Here is a 15,293-nt window from a genome sequence, read left to right as displayed (position 1 = left end):
TAATGTAAATTCCTTATTGATTCACAGTACTAATGAGGACACTGAAGTTCAGTCCTGATTACTTAACAATAGTTTATCCAGTTAATCTTTAAAACACAATTCTCCTTTAACATTTTAAAATATTATCTAACACCCACAACCAATTACTTTAATTTCTCTAAGGTTCTTTTAACTATGGTGGATGTGTGAAAGTAGATAAAAATGTTTTGGAACTCAATGCATTCCTCTACTTTATGCCATGATCTTTACATTACAGGATTTGAAGGGCTTTATTTGTCTTTATTTTTTTTTCCTGGCAGAGTCATAGCCAAGGCTGTCCTTGAATTTGCATTGTAGCAGAAGATGATATTCCCAGTGTGGGGAGGCAGATGTATGCTGCAGTTAAGTTTTATGCAGTACTAGAGTTTTTCTCTAGGTCCTAAACCTGTTTAGCTGTAGGGTCTTTGCCTCACAATAGTACTGGGTATAGGTTTCATCTTGTGCAGTGGGACTTTAATCCATTCAGAAAGTGGCTGATTGCTTTCATTGTTTTTGTCATTGCTGCACCAATAGGTGTGTCTTTCTAGGCCAAATGTTAATGTAGCCCACAGAGTTAAAGAAGGTATACTGAGTCATAGCTTGGAAGATATCAGGAAATTCTGCTTTTCTCTGAAGAGAAGAGTCAGAATAAAGCCGGTTAAAGTTGGCTTCTTCACTTTTTATAGGATGGTACAGATGTGGAATGCTCTGTTTTTTTCCCAGGACAGGATTCACCTCTTAATACCCAAATGATGATGCCTGCTTGACACAGTAACTGAAACAATTGTGTTATACTGATCTTTTGGGTAGTTGTTCTGGCTCCATAAGAATCAAGGAGCAAATTATTTAAGATCACTTAACAAATATCTTGCATCCTTATTAGCACAATGATATGTGACTAAATTAAGGCTAATTTTAGAATCTGGACTAGGATTATTTGGACAGAATCGCTTTTTCTTCTTATATCAATTAGCCCCATGTTTTACCTTGTTTCAACTACATCTTTTACAACAGCAAAATGCATAGCATTCAGTTTTCTTAAATAAAACATAAAATAATAGCATGCCGCAAAGGTATGTGTAATTGTGAAGCCAGATAATCATAAAAAGCCAGGCATGGTGGTTTATGGCTGTAACTTCAGCACAGGGTATTGGAAAGGATGGAGACAGCAAGATGATTGAACAACCAGTCCAGCTAACTGGTAAGCTCAAGGTTTAATGGGATCCTTTCTTAGAAACAAGGTAGAAAGAAACAGGGGAGAGACATAACATTGACTCCTTGTCTCTACATACTCACACCCAAATGTGTATGCGTGTGTGCATGCGTGTGTGTGTGTGTGTGTGTGAGAGAGAGAGAGAGAGAGAGAGAGTTGTCCTAGCTGTTATTGATAATGTTTTTACTCTGGTGACTAGGCATTTAAGTTTGGGAGAATTGTAATTTTAGGTTCTGGTATTTTGTCTTTTTTGGGTGAGTGTTTTATTCCTTGGTTTCTGTTGCCATTTTTGGTTCTTAGGAGAGTGTGATCTTATTTTGTTTGTTATATAACAAATAAAGATCTCCTGAAGATCAGAGTGTGGAGCTAGCCTCTAGATAACTGAAGAGGCCAAGTGGTGGTGGCATACACCTTTAATGCCAGTACTCTGGAGGCAGAGGCAGAGGCAGAGGCTGAGGCAAAGGGATTTCTGTGAGTTCAAAGCCACCCTTGTCTACATGAGATTGACCCAGTCTATAAGAGAAACACTTCTAGGCAGTGGTGTCTCACACCTTTGATCTCAGTACTTGGGAGTCGCATGCCTTTAATTCCAGCACTAGGAAAGTAGAGACACGAAGAGATGTGGCTGGAATATAAGTGGGGAGGAGACGTGGCATTCAGACTGAGGCTTTGTAGAGACAGCCTTCAGTCTGTGAATTCAGTAGGGACAGGATCACCCCTTTGGCCTGAGGATTCAGGAGAGGTAAGAACTAGTAGATGGCTGATATGCTCCTCTGATCTTTCAGTATTAACCCCTATAGCTGACTCTGGGTTTTTATTATTAAGACCAATTAGAACAGCGACTATGTGTTGCCTGGGAGGAAATTCTTCTGAGAGCCAGATAGGTGTAGCCACTGGGGTTTCAGGTAAATTGTGTTTCTAGGTATTGGGTACTGTTACTCAGGAATGGGATGGGCTGGAAGGAGATTCCATGGGCCCACAGTGGGAATGAAAGCAGGATGTATCACCAGGAGCTGCTTAATTCCTTGGTGATTTGGCAGACAGTGAGAAGTCCAACAGGTCATCTGTTACAGAATTGAGGATGAGCCTGGTGTGGGGTAGAATTTGGAGGAGGTGGGGGAGAGTGAATGTCTGAAGTTTGCTTACCTGTTTCTCTGGCTGGAGTTGGGGGTTGAGGTATCAGGATGAGTAAGGAAGAAGGTTGGGGGAGAATACCTGGATCACCTGGAGATAGGTACAACAAAGAATGGGGGTGGGTAAAACCAAGTGGTCTGCTACAGAGCTGGGGTACCACTGGGTGGTTGTATTTGCAGGAGCTGAAGGAGAAGGAAGTATCTGCAGTCAACCTATGGCTTCCGGGGCCAGAGCCACCTGTGGAATCCCAGGGAGGGCTCACGGAAGCTGGGGGCTGGGATAAAGCAGTGAGTTCTGAGAGGGAATTTCAGGAGGGGGAGATACATGTGATCCACTGGAGATGAGATCGGTGGGGGGAGTGAGACTGCAGCAGACAAGACTGGGAGTGAGATGGGGGATCTGATCTGGTGGAGCTGAGGGAGAGGGGAAGATCTGCAGCTAACCTACCTACTTCTCTGGCTGGAGTCGGCGGAGGGGGTGGGGAAGCAATCTTTATGTGTTACTTAGATATTTATCTTGCTCCAAAGCCAAGTGTCTTGGGGAAATCAGTCTCTGCCCTGCTGCGGATGGGTCTCCTAGGTTTTAGGGTTAGTTTGTGTTTGCTTATTCTAGGTGAGAGAGGAGAATCTGAGCATGGCTGGTAGGATGGGGGTAAAGATAACATCTTGTGGAGGAGCCTATGGGATGTCTCCCCGGTTGAAATAGGAGAGAATTAGGAGCTGTCCTCTTTTTTTTCTCTTCTTAGGACATTCAACATAACGATATTTCTGACATTGCTGCTGCTGTTTGCCTCAGGACAAAGACAAAAAGTAAAGAGAATAGAGAAGAATCATTTCCCAAAAAGACATACTTAAGCTGCTAGTTCAATTACCAACCTGAATTCTGGGCTCACTCTTCATATAATTAATACAGGTTCTAACAGTGTCAACTATTTTAGTTGATGAAATATGTGAAAAAAAATAATGTAAGTGAAGAAATGTAAGTAGAAATATTATAACAGATGACGTGGTGCACGGCATTCAGTTCCTAAAGTTACTTCTAAAGGATGTGTAAAAACCACTCACCACTTAATCTCCAGTGCTGAGCTTCTGCAGAGAACAGTTCTCGAAAGCTTCATGACCTAACTTATATGTCCTTATTATATAACACAAATAACTTTGCTGCTCCAGCCTTCAGTATCTGCCAAACTTGTGCTGTGAAAAATTAACATTTTACAGGGGAAAATGGAGCAAGGTCTTTCCAGTCTGAAACACAGATGAACACATGGTGAGACAGGTAGGACCACGTGATCAGCACCACCTGCTTGTCTTTTTACGTGTGGGCAAAACTGTCATCCTTTCTATGTTGCCATGCTTATTCATGCGCAATTATGAAGTGAACATGTTATATTTCTGAGAGCAAACATGCTCTTCTTTCTTGGTAAAACATTTACTCAACCCATCTTTGCTAAAGGCATACAGCATCATTTCAGCCCTGGTGGGACTGAGATTTGTTGAACACTTCCGCAAGCCCAGAGTTTGCTGTGTTAGATGAAGAGAAGATAGGGAGCTGTTATGAACACAGGAAGGGACTGTGGAATGATTCACTAAGCAATGACGGCTTTCCTTCCTCGTACAGGGGTGGTACCCACAGCAATGGCAGCCGTCCTTCCTCCAGTATGATGCTATGATTAAGAGAGGCAGATCCTTTCCTCCAATGTTATTGTGGGTTCTCACGAGGGCACAGGCATCCCTTCTGTCATTTCTGCCACTGGCAATTCTGGATGACTATCTTGTTATTCTAAAATTTTCATCCTTGCTTCAGTATAACCGACGTAAAAATTATTCCAAGACCCAGGGAAATACTTTATGGCTGTGTGATTCTAGGACTGCTACTTCTCTGAGTGGTTCTTAATTGTAATCCTAAACAGTGACCAAAGTCCCTCAGGCCTGGTGAGATCTGAGCACTCATTTGCAAAGAAGCCCCCTAGAGCCCTTCAGATTTTGCTGACAATATTTGGATTCATATTTAGCTTCTATTCATCAGACTTCTTCTTGAAAGCTAATTATAGTCACAAATGATCACAGCCATTCAGCTACATGTAGACCATGAGTAATAGTGATACATAAACACATTTACTGAACATTTCCTCAACCTCAGACACCCAAATGGATTTATGCCACATCAATTGGCTTCTACAGTTGTGCTTAAAGGTCAATAGTGTTAATTTAACCATGATACAGATGTTAAAACTTAGGTCATTAAGCTAAATATTTCTCCATTATATCTTAAGTCCATTTCTGTTGCTACTAGTAGATAAAACAATCAGGTTGTAGGTAACTCCTACTTTCCAACCCAGAGATATATTTTACTGCTGTATAATTTCTCAAATATTGGATTGACAAGGAAGAAAATGTTGATATGTGGGACTGAAAAAAATTGAATTTGAATAATTTCTAGCCTGGCCTTTAAAGAATTCTTAGTCTACTAAGTGAGACAAGATAGCTAGAGCAGAAAGGGTTAATGACAGTACTCAGTGACGTGATCAGTGGTTAAATGTATTACCATACAAAATGATTTACAGTTAGAGAGTATACATGAAGGGCACCCATACTTCATTTTGAATGAATGGGTCCAAGAAGAGGCATCCAGACACATTAACTAAAGTGACTCCCTTCTTCTCTGTCAGAATAAGCACTGTCTAAGACACTTGATGAATAATGCTTGAAACAGATTGGCACCAAAGACCCCGAGCATCTTAGGATTCATTTTCCGAGGATGCAGTTTCCATATTTCTCAAAAGTGACTGAGATAAATAGCAGAAGATAGTAATATAAAATAGAAGTGATAAAGATCAGAGACGTGACTTGTCCTCTGCAGACGTAGGCTTCCGCCACTCTCGCATGTCTTCACCTCGTCACCGCCTGCTAAAACTCTTTCTACTCAGTGAAGGTTTCTAAAGTCTGTCAGACCCTCACTTTAATATGAACTGTCTTCTGCATTTCCTCTTCCTTGTGTGTTTCTAACGACCCTCATCTTTTCTATTTTATGCCAAATGTGCTCACTTCTCCACTATGAAAGACCAAAGTGTCAATTCTCATTTTCTCGGATTCTCTTGCAGCTAAGATCATGACTGTGATATTAACGGACTCCACAAGACACCTCTGCATAAGGTTTCAAGTTAAGTATTAGTGACATGATTCATCATTGAAGCTATTTTATACTGTATGAAATGCAATTTAGCACAACATCTTTTTTTCTGAGTTTCTTGAATCATATATGAGGTTCACAGAAGTGCCAAGTATACAATAACATTCAATCCTTCTTTTGTAACTTTTGGCAGGACTTAAAGATGAAATGAAACAAGGAAAAGCAAAAGAATTAGCAGTCTGCACACAGAGTTCAGCAGGTATCTGAATACTGAAATCTGCAGAGGAGTCAGTCTTCTGTCTGTGCTCACATCCCAGGGATCTCATGTGCTTTGAATACTATTTGTATCCTACAGATTCCCATATCTATACAGTTATCTCAGAAATCTATTGTTCCTTACTCAATGTCTCCATCTAGAATCTTAACTAGGAATTGCCGGTACAGGTCCCAAAGGTAATCCACACCTTAACCTGAAACTCCAGTGCACTCATGGTCTTTCCCCTCTCAGTTGGCAATAGCATCATCCTACTGTATGTTCGTAAACAATGCCTTGGGGTTGTTTTGAATTTCTTCCTCTGAGACTGCATTCATATTCTGTTCAGCAGGGTATATTCAACTGGCAAGAAGTTCAAGTCCTAATATATCCAGAATCTGCCTACATCTCCCATGTACACTGCTGCCACCCTAACCCAGATCCCGTCATCACCTCCCCAGCACTGGAGCTGTCATATCGTTTCGAGCCCTGTGCCTCTGCAGAGTATCTTCCCTCCAGTAACCTGAGTGATCTTTATAAACCCAAATTGGATCAAGGGGTGACACACTTCACACAGACACGGCAGACTTCGCTCTGCTGGAGGAAGCATGCACTGACTGCAGTCACATCCACGCCCCAGAGCCGTGATGGAAGTATCCAGGAGTGGTCAGGTTGGTCTAGTGCCAGTGAGGGTCGCAGGATACACTGCAGGTTCCATGGCCAGTGGCAGTGATGATTATATCTTTATGGTTATGGTTTAATGGCATGGACGGCTTTAGTCCTGGCTGTTTTTAGCTTCATTTTTCTTTCTAACTTCTAGTTTCTAACTTCTTGGAGTCTTCTACTGGCTCTGTGACCCTGGCTATCCCAACATCATTCCACAAATTCCTTTGCACTAAAACGAACACTGCTTTATGCTAAGGACTTTGGCAGGTGCTTTTAATAAATTATTGTTCTCCCCCAGCTTTTACTAAAGAAGGAGCAATGAAATATCACGTCTATATTTGAGCAGCCACAGGGACTAGTGATATGCCACTTACCTATGACCAGTGAAGAGAGTTTTGTGAGAATCAGTTGACTTGTTAGTCATTGATTTGTGGGAATCAATAAGATCAATAAGTACATTTTTCATTTTGACCATTTTTTCCCATATCTTTGACCCCCAGTTTACCCACCACCACCACCAACAGGGAAAATAAGTAAAGGGAGGCCTGTTTAATTACATTAAACATTTCGTCATTAGCTGTTGGAGAAGAAAGAGTGTCATCTTCCCTAATCTCAACCATCCAAATTTTAATAACGTTTTCTCTCATTAACAATACTAATTTGAATCTCCTGACACTGATGTGTTTATACATTATGTAAAAATGATTTAGTGGTAACTTACTAAAAAGGCAAGTGGACTTCAGTACATTGTCAAATAAATTGCATTTAATGCTATTTTACATTTATGGATATTTTGCTCACATGTATATCTGTGCACCATGTATGTGCTTGGTGTATATGTGTGGAGGCTATAGGACGTTAGATCTCCTGGGACTGGAGTTACAGGTAGTCATGAGCTGCCATATGGGTGCTGAAATTTGAACCTGCATCCTCTGAAAAAAGTCAGTGTTTTTAAGCCCTGAGTCATCTTTCCAGTCCCATGCATTGGTTTTTAGCTAGTATATTCATAATATTTGCATCATTATTAGTCTTTTTAAGAACAGTATTTCTATACTATCTCCCTCAAACCAAGTCTGTAACATAGGACTTTGTAATTAACATATCTGAGATGTGTTTCATTGTTACTTTTTGAAAAAGTGTATTTCTAGTCCAAGCGATTAGCTTCAGAGTACTTAAACTGGTTGGTAAAAGCGAACACTGGGCCATCATCTTTTGACCCCGAGGAAGTTGTTCTCTCCAACTTAGAGGATTGAAATGAGCTCATCAGTCAATCAAAGTGTCAGCTGAGTATTTTTTTAAGCCTCTGCAGGGTCTTTAACATTGTCCTAACCCTGCCACTTGAGATATATAAGAAGCATTTAACAGGGTCACTGGCTACAAATATCTCACTCTTCAGATTATCCCCTATGTAAACCTCAAGCCAGTCCTAAAGGAAGGGTAAAAAAGGGAGCAGAAGGGGAGGTAGAGGGCAAAAGGCCTAAAATATCCAATTTCTGTAGAGAAATGACAGATACGACACTCAGCAATTCTCTCCTACTTCCTCAGGGACATAATGTGTAATGCAGTGTGTGTGTGTGTGTGTGTGTGTATGTGTGTGTACATGTATGTGAAACGTAAACATATGCATGCATGTTTGCATGTGTGCAGATGTGCATATATGCACATCCTTGGAAGCCCAGTGTTGACACCAGATGCCTTCTTTGGTCACATTCTCTCTTATGTCTTGAGGAAAGGTCTCTCGCTGCAGCAGCAACACTCTGTTGAGGCAAGTCAGGTTACCCACGGTTTTCCTATCACTGCCTTCTGAATGCTGAATTTACAGGTGGCCACCATGCCAATCTGAAGTTTACCTCAGTTTGGAGGACATAACTCTGGTCCTCACAATTTTGCAACAAGAGCTTTCTACGCTGAACCATCTCCACAGTCTGTTTTGAGGAAAATACTAAATGTGGGGCTGGGCGGTAGTGACACACACCTTTAATCCCAGAGGCAGGTGGATCTCTGTGAGTTCAAGGCCAGCCTGGTCCACAAGAGCTACTTCCAGTACTGCTAGGGCTTTCATAGAGAAACTCTGTCTCAAAAAAACCAAACCAAACTAAAAAACAAAAACAAAAGCAACCGAACAATCAATCAAGCAACAAACCACCAAACCAAACCAAACAAACATAAAAAAAAACCCCACTAATTGTGGCCATAGAAGGATCACAGGTTAAGGAAAATTGTGACTTTAGAGAAATCTGTTTCAATAGCTCTCCTTTTATAGCTGTCCTTTCCAACAGGACTCTCTAGGACTTCCTTTTCATATCTATAAATGTATTCTTCTGGATTATAGTCAGACCCTGGGGGTTTGCTTTTGATTCTCCTTTACAGCAAATTAAAGACTGATGATTGTTTAATATGTTCCCTACCCAAGCAGAACCTTGAATGCTTTGTTTACAGTTACATGGAACCAAAGGCATGCTTTTACTAGCTACCCCTCATTTTAGTATACCTTTCTCCTTTCAGAAGCTAAAGATGCCCCCATGCATGTGCAGTTTGACTGCTCAGTTTTTCTGTTTCTCATTGGCAGAAACTTTCTGTTTCTCTCTCTCCCTGTCTATTTCTCTGTATCCACGCCATCTTTCTCATCACGTTTGGCAGCTGCCCTAAACATCTGCCAGAAAGTGAAGTCAGGTCACCTTACTTACAAAGAGCATCAGGGTCCTCTGAGCGGACTCAGGACCAGCTCGGTACTTGTCTGCAGGATGAATGCTGGCAATGAACGTGCCGTGAGATTGCTGCTTTTCCTCAAGGGTTTAAATCAGAAGGCCTGAGTTGGAATCTGAGACACCACTGTCTTTTGTCACTGATTTAGAGACACGTTTTAGTGGGACAGAAATAAACTCTTGGTCTTCTTGAAAATGCTGCTGCTAATCCTGGTTTAGAAACGCAAAAACAAAAAAAACATTTTCGTGTCAAGATGTTAAAAGCTGTACATACGAGGAATTCTTTCTGATTCCAAAGCTAACTAGTTGCTGAAATCTATGCCCATTAACATTATTTTCTAAGACCTGAAAGAAAAATGCATCTAGAAATATTTCTGTTAAGAACATTGTGGATAAATGTTCTAACAGATGAAACTGCAAATCATAGTAGGTTTTACAGGTTTCTGTGGTAGTTACAAAAGAGAAGACAAGATTCGTGGGAAACTTTGTTGAGAGAACCTGTTTGCGGATTGCTGTCCATTGTTTGATTGGCATGTGCATTAGTGCCTCATACCAAAAATTAAAGGGCAATATTTATATTTACATGTGCTGATATGAATATGTGTGTATGTGTGCTATCTATTCATAGACTATGTTGCTATCCCTTGACATCCATGATCTAAGAACTCTGATTTTCAGAAATACATGGCTGTGAAATTTCCTATATAAACAGATGCAGCATTTACCTAGTAACTATGCACAAATGAGTTGATTGCATTTTCACTTGCTCACCTCATAAGATCTCGTTTGTTGTGAATGCTATACAAACAGCTATTGCGTAAGGTAGGTGACAAGAAAAGATTCTGTACATATTTAGTAAAAAGATATTTTGTTCCTGAATATCACCAGTCTATGGCTGATTGGCCCCACGAATGCACAGTTCATGTATACAGAAAACTGCCTGCCTGTGGAGGATTAGCACACAAATAAATGTTATTAATAAATGTGTGCCAAATAACTGACTTCTTTCATCTTATAACAACTCCAGTAAAAATCTTTCTTCCCTCAAAAAAAACTGTGTATCCAGACACTTCATCCTTTGAGACCCTCTTCCCCAATTCTCTAATATTCATTAGAATATTAATGTGTGGGAAACTTCTTATTCTTCCACACCAGAGTCTCCTAGGAACATCATTCTTAACTTTGGTCTTATAATGCAAATTATATGCTCTCAACGCTATGAAAGAAAATCAGTAACACCAATTAACAAACTCCATTGTTTTGAATTTACTTGTTTTTAATCTTTGTTTCCTTCTCTTTTCTAGAATGTCTTTTTTCCTATATACCCAACTTACTCCCTAACACCAATTTATTTAAAAGGTTTCCTCTTCTATCTCTTCATCTTGAAAAATCAATTCCCATCCCTATTTTTCTCCTCACTGTTTAGCTCAAATTGTTGCCAACTCTTAAACTTCCTGCTTCCACCCCCACGTGCTGGCTTACAGGACAGCAGGCTGTCTAGTTTACACATCTCTAGTGACTCTAATTGGTTTCTTTCTCTTATCCTTTTCCCTAAACGAGGCTTGTCGTTTTTGTGTTGTGTCTAGCCAGAACTCAGAGGATGCTTATGCTCACGTACCTGAGTGTTCCTACAGTGCAGGCTCCCCTCTTTTAAAATGCATGGTTTCAACTAGAAGTCAAATCCGCCCATAAATTTGTGACCTTGTTTTTCTTTTTTTGAAATACCTTTTAATCGAATAGAATTTCATCACTTGCCCCTCCTTTGCTCCCTTCAGCGCCTTGCAGCTATCTGCTCTCCAAATCTTCCAGGCCATTCTCAAGTTGATGGCCTCTTTTTCTTTTATTATTATTGTCACATATATATGTGTATGACAATATCTGTGCTCATATATATAAATAGGAGCAAATACATAAATATTTTCCTCACTGACTGCCCTCTGCCTGATCATATTTATCACTTTCTTCAATTTTTCATTGTCTTTTAACTTCTAAAATTATCTACTTTTGATCAGTCATCCAAAAAGAAAGGAAGAAAGAAACCATATAAGAACCATACTAAAGTTGAGCTGCCCGTTCGACGTAGGTTTGCTTTCTCCCCACTGTTCTTCCTTTCACGATTGCTGCTTCAGTGTGGCCCATTTCTCGTTGAGCTAACCGTCCCTTACCTATCACTTCGATATGTTACAGTCTTCACCTTTTCACACTTCTAATTCCAGTTTTTAAAATATACTATTTTTCCTAGTCTAACTGCTGTATACTTCAAATTCACAGTTCTTTCTTAAGTATGAGGCCATTCTCTGAAAGTACTCTTGATCTCAGATCCCAAGATAATCACTCTAGCCCTAGGGTATTGAGAACTATTCCAGGACTGGCATGTTTAACAAAGGTACATACAATACTGTCAATATCAAAAACCATTGTGCATTTTACTTCGTGATGTATTAAATCCTTTCCTGACTGCTCGCTGAGTCCAACTGTGCTAGCTCGTGGTATTACATCATATCTGTAAACTTCAGTGGTCTCAGAGGCAAAACATCTTGGTTGCCAATCAAAAGTCTTTCTAAACATACAATTTACATTTATTTCCATTGCACAGATTTCCCTCAATACACCAAAAAGAATCTTTGTACTACTCCTTTTGCTACATTTTGATCTACTATATTCAGTCAAATAAGAGCCTTCAGTTTGAGCTAAATATCAGAAATCCTGTCTCCTCCCCATTATTTTCTTTAACAAGTGTTTTTCTTGATCTACATGTCTCATTACTATTATCTTTTTGCTCATAATTTTATTCTGCTACATTCAATCAAATACTGTAAATATATGACATAAAAGACTGAAGGGAATATAAATATAGATCAGATAAAGATTTTGTTTTTAAAGGGTTATAGTTTGGAAAGCATCCTTCATTAGTAGAATTGAGAGGTAATGTTCCTGCATAATTCAGAAACACTTCAGAGTAACAAGTACAGTCAGCATTTCCCCATCACTTCCCAGGAGAGTCAGTCACTCTCTTTGGTTTATTTCAGGCTTTGCCTGGGCACCTCTAGCACTCACCTCCAAGATTCTCAGACTGAGGACCGCTTCTCACTGTCATGTGATTCACACTTCTCATTTCTTAATTCCTACTGCTGAATAGGTTCTTCATCATCATTTGATCGGTTGAAAGATATCTTGAATTTTCCCCCTCATCTTCTGAATATACCATAGTGCCCTTTCCTTCTTGTGGTACTCTGAATATAAGTTCTGCTTTGTCAACAGAGAGTCTTCCTTCCTTGCAAGAGTTATGCTGTCTTCTGTTCAGATCATACTCACTGGTGGATGAACTTGAGCTAATATACAGATTGTGGTTATCCCGACTGGACAAGTGATGATGCTCTTGTTTAACAGCAAATAAAATGTGGGAGGCACACTGTGCACCACTTCCTTGTGCGAATGCGGCTGACTACCAAATCCACTGAGATTCATTCTATCATAAAACAGATACTCGATTTTGCCTCCTGCATTGATGTGTTTTATTTTAGGCGGTGGAAAAGAGTTAAAGGGAGATGGGATACTATTTCCCAAGAGTCAGGCTATGTTAAGCGCATTTTAGGAGATATGGAGATAAGGGAGATAGGGGATGTTGTATTGATACAAATGACAGATTGATAGATAAGAGATGATAGAAATGTAGAAATGATAGACAGACAAACTGAGAGGTGCTAGATAAGGAATATACATAAATGCAGATATCACTTAACTCTCATAGCTACACTAGGAGAGAAAGTTGATTCCAATTTTACAAAAGAAGAAAGTGAGACAAGGTACCTAGTGTTTATAAGGCAGGCTTTGCAGGAGCTATTGCTGTGTACACCATTGTATCCAATATTCAACCGTTAACTGGTTTCCATTTTATAGAGAAGGAAGCTGTGGTTCAGAGGCAATGATGGTTGTTTGAAGCCAATTATGTTAGTGTTATAATTTCATTAATTCATTGAGAATTTCATAGAGCATATTTTGCTATTCACCCCCCCACTCCTCACCACAAGTTCTACCAGCTCTCCCTCTCCTCCCGACTTCCTCCCCCCATTTCATGGTCTCATTTTAAAAAGAAATACTTTTTCTTTTTTTTCATGAAATATGTTTAACTATTACTTAACTTTTCTATTATATTTTTTCACTTTTTTCTACTATTTAACTCCAGGTTCTATGGCTTTTCCTCCATTTTGTCTTTTGGTATTTTAAATCAATCTTATACTATCTGACATGTTTTTATTTCCAAAGTTCTTATATTGTTTTGAATTGTTCCTTAATAACACTCTCCTTTTAGTAGGTTATGTATTCTTGAATTTCTTTGCAGATTGTGGGATTTTATAATTCATCCCTAAATTACTTTTCATCTTCAGAGTCTTGTTTCTTAATTTTGAGCTTCCACTTTTTATTGTGTTGCTCCCGCCCTAACTTTGTTTACTACATGGATTTATCTGTAACAGGATTTCGGCCATTTTCGGTGATCTGTCATAGATGATAAATACAAGCTAGTGAATTCTACTAATATGAGTTCCCTTTGCACCAACAGTTCTCCAGTGTCTGCCAAGGGGGATGATGGTGTCATGGCTGGTTCTGACACAAGAATAGTCCTCCTACGGTTAAAAGAGGCAATTTCCAAGTCTTTCACTAGAAATCCCAGATTTTCCTGGACAGATGGCCCAGTTTCCTTAGAGAGAACAGTTGTCCAGCTCCTGCCTGAGGGTAAACACAGGACATTCAGTTTCTCTGGGCAGAGGGGGTGAGAGAGGACAGGAGGATGACAAGAGCAGCTGCTCTGGAAATGGTCTTCCAATAAATCACCCTGCTTTCTGCACCTCCACCCAGCCCTTATCTCTGCGTTTGTAGAGGAAACCCCCGAATCCTTTAGGAGGTTTTATTGGGAAGCTGTGCTGTACATTTGTGGCAAGACTCGGGACTTCATCCTCCTCCACTTTCATTACTCAGTGACTCGTTCTCCCCCACTTGATTTTTATAGAGGAAGCTTTCCCACTGTTCTTGCGACAGTGGATCCTACCCCTGATTTATCACTTTTCCTAATATAGTTCATATATTTCCTTCTGAATTTCTTGCCACCGTGTTGATAGTTTATTGGCAGGAAAGGAGAAAAGCAATGAGCACCGTCATCATTTTTTTTTTTTTGGAACAAAAGTTAAATTGGAAGATGATAATAGATGAAACCTATTAATCGTTTAAAAAAAATCACCTCATGTTTGCCCCTCATCCGTGGTGTGTGTGTGTGTGTGTGTGTGTGTGTGTGTGTGTGTGTGTGTTATTTGGAGATAGGGTCTCATTGTATAACCATGGCTGACTTGGAGCTCAGTGTAACTTGTGCTGGCCTCACCTTTGAGTCAATCCTCCTGTCTCAGCTTCTAGAATGCTAATATTGCTAGTGTGAACTATCACATCAGGTTTTTGAAAAGCAAATTAAGATACATGAACTTTTGCCCAATACATAGGATTTCTCCTAAGGGTCTGTCTGAATTTTAAAACAAGAAAATAAACACAACTTTGGAATAAGACATTTAGAGTCAACATTTCAAGTTAACTCACTTTATTAGAATAGAACATTTTTCAACCAATGAAGTTTCAAAATTACTGGACTCAATTTAATTAATATCTTCTTTACTAAATTTGTAAAAAAATCTTAGCTCCTTACCAGGATGGATCTGCTCTCCATGACCTGCTGCTAGGCTCTCTAGCCTCATCTGGATGCTCATTGCCTAATTTTCTACCACAAAAATTTTACTGTTTCTCATTTGAAATCATAACTGTCCTTCAAGAAAGAATCTGAACCTTACTTCTGTCATAGTTTGATCCCAGAATTATATAGTCACTCACAAGACCCACAGGCACTGAGTTCTGCCTGTGTCCAGTGATGTGTTAGGTGATCAGTCCATAGTACTTAATTGAATAGACAAGGTCACCATCCTTCTGCAGTCTGCTTGTAGAAGGATCTTTGAATTACTGTGTGGACCACATATTAGGAAGACAACAGACAAAAGTCCCACAACTTCGCCATTGTTTCCTTTCTTTTATCAATTAGTGAAAGTCACTTACGCTCTCTCAAAATGTAGTAGTTTTCTTATTTTATTTTTATCTGTTTTTGTAATATTTAAAGACTTTATTTAATGTGGCAACTGTA

This window comes from Myodes glareolus, chromosome 15 (assembly GCF_982192425.1).
Source record: "Myodes glareolus chromosome 15, mMyoGla1.1, whole genome shotgun sequence".
NCBI classification, from domain to species: Eukaryota; Metazoa; Chordata; class Mammalia; order Rodentia; family Cricetidae; genus Myodes; species Myodes glareolus.
Note: the sequence above shows the minus strand (reverse complement) of the source record.